Source organism: Pongo abelii, chromosome 2 (genome assembly GCF_028885655.2).
Source record: "Pongo abelii isolate AG06213 chromosome 2, NHGRI_mPonAbe1-v2.0_pri, whole genome shotgun sequence".
Taxonomy (NCBI): Eukaryota; Metazoa; Chordata; class Mammalia; order Primates; family Hominidae; genus Pongo; species Pongo abelii.
In genome coordinates, this window is record NC_085928.1 from 103,909,366 (window position 1) to 103,916,928 (window position 7,563).

General features: G+C 55.6%; 1 long non-coding RNA gene across 1 annotated transcript; it reads right to left on the reverse strand.

The window, feature by feature from the left end:
• Positions 1-1,248: 1,248 nt before the first annotated feature.
• On the reverse strand, positions 1,249-7,101 carry LOC129058251 (uncharacterized). Its single transcript, XR_008523290.2, has 3 exons — positions 6,906-7,101; positions 5,275-5,359; positions 1,249-1,930 (listed from the first exon to the last, which is right to left on the reverse strand). It is a non-coding gene; the product is annotated as an uncharacterized LOC129058251 (long non-coding RNA).
• Positions 7,102-7,563: the final 462 nt, after the last annotated feature.

Here is a 7,563-nt window from a genome sequence, read left to right on the forward strand (position 1 = left end):
CTTCTTCCTGGGTTTCCACCCACAGGCCCAGGACAGGCCCTTGAGCCCCTAATCCCTGCCCTCCCATCAGCGGCTGCGCCTTTCTCCCCAACCTTATCTGTCTCCTGCAGCCATTGTCAACTCCCCTGTGGCCCGGGCTCCCCCTCCCTCCAGCCTCCCCGAGGGTCAGGTTGGTGTGTCCTTTCCTCCCTGTCTCCTCCCATCCCTCTTCCTCTCCTCCCTTCACCTTCCTCCTCCTTTCCCTCTCCTCCTCCCCACCCCCAGTCTGCCTGCCCTACTATCTCCCTGTCTCCCTCTTTTCTTCCTCCCCCTGCTTCCCCTGCTTCTTTCCCTTTCCTGCCTTTCCTTCCTTCATCCTCTCCTCCCCTGTCCTCCCTAGGGGAGAGGAAGGATTTGCAGGGTGGGGAGCAGCCACTGCACTCAGTTACCCCAGGTCAGCCTAAGAGGCCCCTGCACAAAGACCCCTTTGGCTGCTTTCTTCTAAACCGGAGTCTAATTGTGATCGAGTGAGGGAGAAACAGCTAATTACACCCAACAAAGGGAGGCCCCTGGGGCTGTTTTATGGTGGAGATGAGAAGGTATAGGAAGGGGCACGTTTACCTAGCAAATGTGGGCTGGGACCCAAAGGGTTTGTGTCTGGCCTGGCAGCCTGAATGAGCTCCCTGGGAGCTGGAGCCCTCAGGAAGGCTTTAGGAGGAAGCTTTGTCTTCCAGGTCAGGAGAGGAAAAGGAACATCTTCCCTCACCCATCACAAGGGTCGTGCCTGACACCCTTATAACAAAAGACAGATTGACAGAAAAGGAGAACACGTTGATTTTACCAAAGTTTTAATGACTGGGGAGCCTGAGGAAATGAAGATCCAAGGACCTGGGAAAACAGAATATTTTTATGCTAAGTCTGATGAAAGAAGTTGTGGAGAAATGCTTAAAGCAAAAGGGCATGGCCTAATGCTAATAAGCTGGGAGCAGGGCTTCAGCAAGACCCATTTGTTCAGGTTTCTTACCGAGTCTCTGCATGATAGAGGTGCTCTCGCCCCCGCCCGGGGTTAGAACCCCTGTCTCAGGAGGATCTTTACAAGAGAAGGGAGGAGGTCAGAAAGTGACCTTTCTAGGTTTTATGGTTTGCTTGGCCAGGAGAGGGGTTCTAGGTCCTGTGACCACTTTCAGGGAGAAAAGGGAGTGGAAAAAAAGGAGAGCTGGAGAAGGGCAGAGTGACCTGCAAGGTGCCATATTCTGGAGTCGTGTTTCTTTTTTTTTTCTTTTTTTTTTTTTTGAGATGGGGTTTCGCTCTTGTCCAGGCTAGAGTGCAGTGGCACGATCTCAGCTCACCACAACCTCCGTCTCCTGGGTTCAAGCGATTCTCCTGCCTCAGCCTCCCGAGTAGCTGGGATTACAGGCATGCACCACCACACCCGGCTAATTTTGTTTTTTTAGTAGAGACGGGGTTTCTTCATGTTGGCCAGGCTGGTCTCCAACTTCTGACCTCAGGTGATCCACCTGCCTCGGCCTCCCAAAGTGCTGGGATTACAGGCATGAGTCACCACGTCTGGCCGGAGTTGTATTGCTTGAGCCCCAACAATACCATGCACTGAATACCACATACCGCACACCATGGAGTGTCCCAGTGCTGGGGGCCACCACGCAGCTTTCTTTCTTGGCCTCAGGTCTTCAATCCTCCCATCTGTACCAGGGTGTGGAGTGCAGACCCAGCCCAGTTGGTGACCTGACCAAGATCCATTCCTGCCACAGCTACTTTCTACCTGTGAGCTCCCCAGTAAGTCACTTAAACTGCCAAAGCCTTACTTTCGCCATCTGCTCAATGGGGTCATGGGGCATGCCTCTGCCACGGGGCATGTGAAGACTTTAGCAGTGGCCTGGTGTACCAGACATTGCCCATAGGAGCCAGGACCAGAGAAAGCAGCAAGATGAACCTAGGTTAGCAGTGAGCAGAAAGGACAATGACACTCCACCCCCCAAAAAAGAGATGCAGCTTGGTTTTACCCCTGACCTTGCAAACACAGACAGGGAAACTGAAGAGGCTCCAGCAGGCTGGATGTGACTTGGGAGGTGTGCTCCCTGAGGAGCTCATTCCTTGTGTTCAAGAGGAGGGAGAAATGGGGGATGTGTGGGCAGGAGACAGAATGACTGGAAGGACTGTGATAACAACCAACTTCAACCGTGGTGTGAAAGCTCTAGCACATAATAGGTACTCAGCGAGGGCTCACTGTCCTCTGAGTTCTGCCTCCTCCAGGAGGTGCCTTCCCTCTGCCCCACCTCTTCTCCAGTTCCTGGGATCAGCTCAGGGCAGGTGAGAGTCCAGGTGCTGCCTGGCACAGGGTGTCAGAGGAGGGGAGATGATGTGTGAGTGGGAGACCTGCTCAGGGTGTCTGCCCCAGGGGCTCCCCCGGGGTGACTGACACCCCCACAGACACACAGACTGATGGATAGAGATGGAGAGCCTCCAATTCTCTGGCCAGGCCTGCAGCTGGCCAGCTCCTACCCCTCCAGCCCTGTCCCGAAGGTGCCTCAGCCCCTGCTGTGTCCAGGGATATCTCAGAGAGGTGTGGCTGGAGTGGTCTGTTGAGGTTTGATCATGGAGGCCTTGAATGCCAGGCCCAGGACAGGATAGTAATAACAGCTGTTGGCTGCAGCTGGAAGCACAGGGAGCCAGTATGGGTGTGTGTGTGGGAGATGGTGACGTGTGTTTGTGTGTGTGTGCATGTGTGCACCCATGGCTGGCCACGTGGGATGTGGGGTGTGACTGTGCTAGTGTGTTACACATGTGGAAACACAAGGGTGTGTGTGTGTATGCATGTGTGGGTGGGTGCATGCACTCCTCTTCTGCTGCCCTGGCATCCCAGGGAAGCACACCCACACTGCTGCACTCCCAGGTGCACAGGCAGGTGCCCACTGAAGGTCTGAGCCATCCCAGCTGTCCACCTGCCCACCAGCTCACCCACCTCTGCCAACAGGCCATGCAAGCAATGAACACATCAGGTAATTAAGCAGAAGATCAATTCAACTTAACTTGGAGGAAAGCAGCCGTGCCTAGTGGAGAGGAGAGACAGGGCTGCAGGAGGCTGAGGCTGAGAAGGGAGTGGGTGGAGAACTGGTAGGGAAAGATGGGAGGGGGTGGCTGCTGGAGTAGGATGTGCCATGCACCCTGCAGAGGGGAGCAGAAGCCAAAAGGAGAGGAAAGGAACTACGAGGACCAAGGCCACTGACCAAGGGGGCAAGGAGGGGACTGGCTGGTGGCAGAGAGAATGGGAAAGATGTAAGGAAGAACCAAGGCCAGCAAGAGGACAAGCTTGTGTCTCCTCAGCTTCCCAGGGGTTCTATCCTGGTGGGGCAGGGGCCAGCGGTCAGGATGGGTCTATCACCCAGCTTCCCAGATGGCCCACAACCTCTTCTATGGTCCTGCTAGCCCCGAGCACGTGCACAGAACTTGCCCCTGTTGGCTCTGCGGGGGGTGCCGAGGAAGATCTTTGACCATGCCCCATTGTTCACCAGCAGAACTGGCCCCAGGTGTGAAGGCCCCATCACTGGAAGGTCATCCATTCATTCAATGAACACGCACCGAAAGCTGCTGAGCACCAGCTCAGGGTTTGACATGGGCCGACTCCAGGAGGAATCACACACTGGCCACCCTCACGGGGGCAGAGCCTCCCTGGGGAGAACATGCAGACACAGACAGATATCCTACAGCAGAGGAGGGGACAGTGGGGGACCACAGAAGGCTTCTCTGTGACCCCTGAGCTATGGCTTAAAGAATAAGGGCAGCTAACCCGGGAAGCAGGAGAGCTTGGAGCAGAAGGCCAGGGAGAAAAGGCACTCAGGCCCTGGGGAGGGCAACAGCATAGGCAGAGAACCTACGAGAATATCCCCCGGAGATGGCACCTTGTCTGTGGGGACAAGAAAGGCCAGCGTCCATGGGTCCACCAGGGCCTTGGGAGCAGGGGTGGGCTGGGCAGGGGCTAGCATAAGGCAGCTTCAGCACTGAGGAGGTAGAGAACAGAGCAGACACCACAGGAGTTTAGGCAAGAGGGATACATGGACAGGCAGAGCTGGAGACCACACCAGGAATGGGGGTGGTTTGGGCCGGGGGCAGATGACACAGAGATGTAGGAGATGGAGGGTTGGTACAGTGAAGACGGCATGAGGGCAGAGCACAGGGCACCTTGGCATGAACATGGATGTGTGATCTCAGCTAAGCCCCTGCCTCAGTTTCCCTATCTGTACCATGAAGGGCTCCCCCTCACTCATGGACACTGGGAATCCTGTGGTAAACAGGACAGCCTGGTTCCTGCCTCTGGGCTCACAGCCTAGGGGGAGGTGAGATGGGAAGAGAATTAATTCCCTCAAGGAGTTAACCAAGGAAGGGGAGTTGAGGCACTATGGAGGCTCGGCAGAAGCCGGGCCATACTCGGGTGCTCACTCTCTGTTGTCCTTGGGGAACCCCTGACCCCATCATCATGCGTTGGGAACAGACACATGCCTCCCCCTTGACGTAGGCCTGGCCAATCAGCTTCCTTCATCTCCAGGCCCATGGTGATTTTCCAGGACAGGCATGTGGATGTGGCTGACTCAAGGCTGGGGCTCCAGCTGAGAGGTCAGGGAATGAGGTGCCTTGAGGAGCCGAACGGGGGAGGCCTGGCTAGGCATGGAGTTCACATTCAGGTAAGTGCGACAGGCAAGAGGCCAAGTTACGGTAATAATGTTTGAGCACCTGTATCTAGCCACACCTCAAGTTCACAGACCTGGATTTTTAAAATACTTGTGCCAATAAATTCCATTTTGCGACTGAAGTAATTTGAGTCTTGGTCTTTGCCTCCTGACTCATGGCCTGAGGCTTCCCAAGCATAGAGAAGAGCATGGGCAGAGGCCCCAGACTGAGAACAGCTCCATGCTGCTGAGGAATTGGAAGTAGCTGCTGGGGCAGGGAGTGTAAATGGTGGCGGGCCGGGAGCTTCTGGAGCAGCTGCCTTGGCCAGAGATGAGGGGTCTGTGGAGTGAGTGGATCAGGGGTTGGCTGAGCAAGAGGGGATTGTGTGAGAGGGGGAGTGGGTGGGGCCAGCAGAAAACGAAGGGGGCAGCCAGCACAGGGTTCCATCCTGGGACCAGGAGAACATCTAGGAGACCTTAGGAAGAACAGAGCCTTGAAGAGGCTAATCCTAGAGTTAAGAAGGGAGTACGAGAGTAGGCTCAGGACAGAGCCCCAGGTAGCTGCCAGACATGGAGCTGGGGGAGGGCAGTGGGGTCTGGAGAAGCAGCTCACCTCATCCATCATGGAATCTGCCCAGTAGGGTCTTTGGTGATCTTGGCCTGAGCCAGTTCTGGGGTGTGGAAGGGTCACGCCAGGGCTGGGCAGGAGGAAGAATGGGATAAGTATGGATGAGGCTGAGGATGCCGGGGCTCGGCAGAGTGGGCTGGGAGGCTTGAACAGCACACTGCGAACATGGACATGGGCTCCTCGGACTCTCTGGAGAGTACCTCCCCACCTCTCCTGCCAGGGCTGGGGACAGGAGGCACAGGACTAGACAGGAGGGGCAGGAAATCCCAAGAGAAGGGTCAGGAGACTCAGGGGAGCGTGGAGCTTGGGGGAGGACCAAGCACATCCCAGGCTGGGGAGAGAGACTGGGGTTGCAGGGCAGAAAGAGCTCTCCAGGCTCCAGGGAGGAGGGAGCACAGCAAGGGCAGAAGCACAGAATGAGTTGGAGTGGGGCTGGCTCAGGGGATTGATGAGAGAGGAGGCCCAGGGGTTGGCCTGACGGCAGGCCCAGGAGGCCCCAGAAGGCAAGGGGGATCCAGAGGGCACTCTGCCATGCTCTGTGGCAAGTTTCAGGTGCTCCGCTGGCCTCTGGCTTCTTCTCTCTTCTGTGAAATGAGGGTGCCCTGCAACTCCTGAGGGGAGGGACAGGACACCTAAGCCCCTCCCTAAATCAATGCTTCCTCACCCCTCTCCACCCCACCGGGTGGCTAAAAATAAAAGCAACGATAATTTCCCTAAATGAAACCTCCACTTAAACACTTAAAAAGCAATAAAAACTCAATTTTCTTTCTCTCAATTATTTTACTTATTCCATTTTCCAAAAGGTTCACCCTGTTATGAAGATGTATTTTTCCCCATCAGCGGCAACGTTCTCCGCCATTACTCAAACTGACTCAGCCTCCCCCTGCCAGGAGGGTCGCCTGGTCTCCGCGGCAACCGGGTGCCTTAGGATTGTGACTTCACCACCGCTGCCTTCGTTGGTGGGGACACTCCAAGGGGGCGGTATCTGCCTCCCTCTAGCCCTTGCCTTTGTTTCCCGGCCTCCCAGCGCCATTCCTGGGCCTCCTGCCTCCAAGCCTCTCCCACCAGCCTCTGCACCTGCCTGCTGGCCCCTCTGAGACATACAGAGGGAGATAAAGTCCCACCGGCCTCAGGGGAGCATGCGGCCTGGTTCAGGGGAGCAGGCCCAGTGCTTTAATCACTCAGTCCTGACACTGTAAAAATTGGGTTTTCCGACGTCATTAGTGCTTTGTGATCGGCTCCATTTGTATTGTGCCAGCCCCGTTGCCTCATCTCTGCTAATTGTTTTTACTCAGTCCTTTCATTTTTAAACTGCTGTCTTGTTGGTTTTTAATTTTTAATTATTGCTGCCTCCCCTTCCATCCTAATTGGTCCAGGCCCCTATTGAGGCTCCCATGCCTGTGGCTGTGGCCAGTTCCCTCTTGGTAGCCAAGGCTTGCCCACCGCCTGCCCCCAGTCTGTCCTAGTTGGTCACAGCCTTACTCCAGAGGCAGGCCGCACACCTGGCCCCTGGTGCAGCAAAGGCATCAAGATCCAAGTTCATGCTCCAAACACACATTGGTCACCGACTGTACAGGGTGCAGTGATCCTTGGGGGATGTGAATGACCAGACCTACCTGAGTACTGCCTTTGTTGTGTCGTGGGAGGGCTGCCTGTGTTAGGTGAGGGTACTGGGGGGGGATCACAGCCACCTCTCAACTACCTGCCCCTCCAGCTCTGCTTTCCTCATGGCCTTGGGCCTCTGTGATGTACTATAATAGGACACCAGCCTCCTCCCCTACTGCCCCTAGCCCAGAGGTCACTAGCAGCCTCCCCTCCAAGTCTTTGCTCACTCCGGTGCCCCTAGGGATGCCCTTTCTCCTCCTGGCTCAGCTGAATCCTGCTCAGTGCTCTCTGACTGTTCAAATTGGCTTGTCCACTTGTCCATCCCTCTGTCCATCATCCACTCATTTGTCTGCTCATCCCTCTGTCTGCCCGCCTGTGCTTATCAGCCTGTCTATGGGTCTCCTAGTCTGATATTTTGCTGCAAGTCCCTCTTTGCATCTGCCCTGACCTCAGTCCTTCCCATGTGTCTGCCTTGAAACCTCTGGTTTTCCCTTCTGCGAAGGCCCCTCCTGTATTTTATTTGGTCACAAACAACCAGCCACGGCCAACTTCCTGAGAAATTTCAAAATTAAACTTGACCCTCATTTCTCCCAGCTGATGTCACACACATTCCTGCCTCCAGGCCTTTGCACTCAGCAGGCATCTCTGCCAGATGTACCCTCTCTTCTC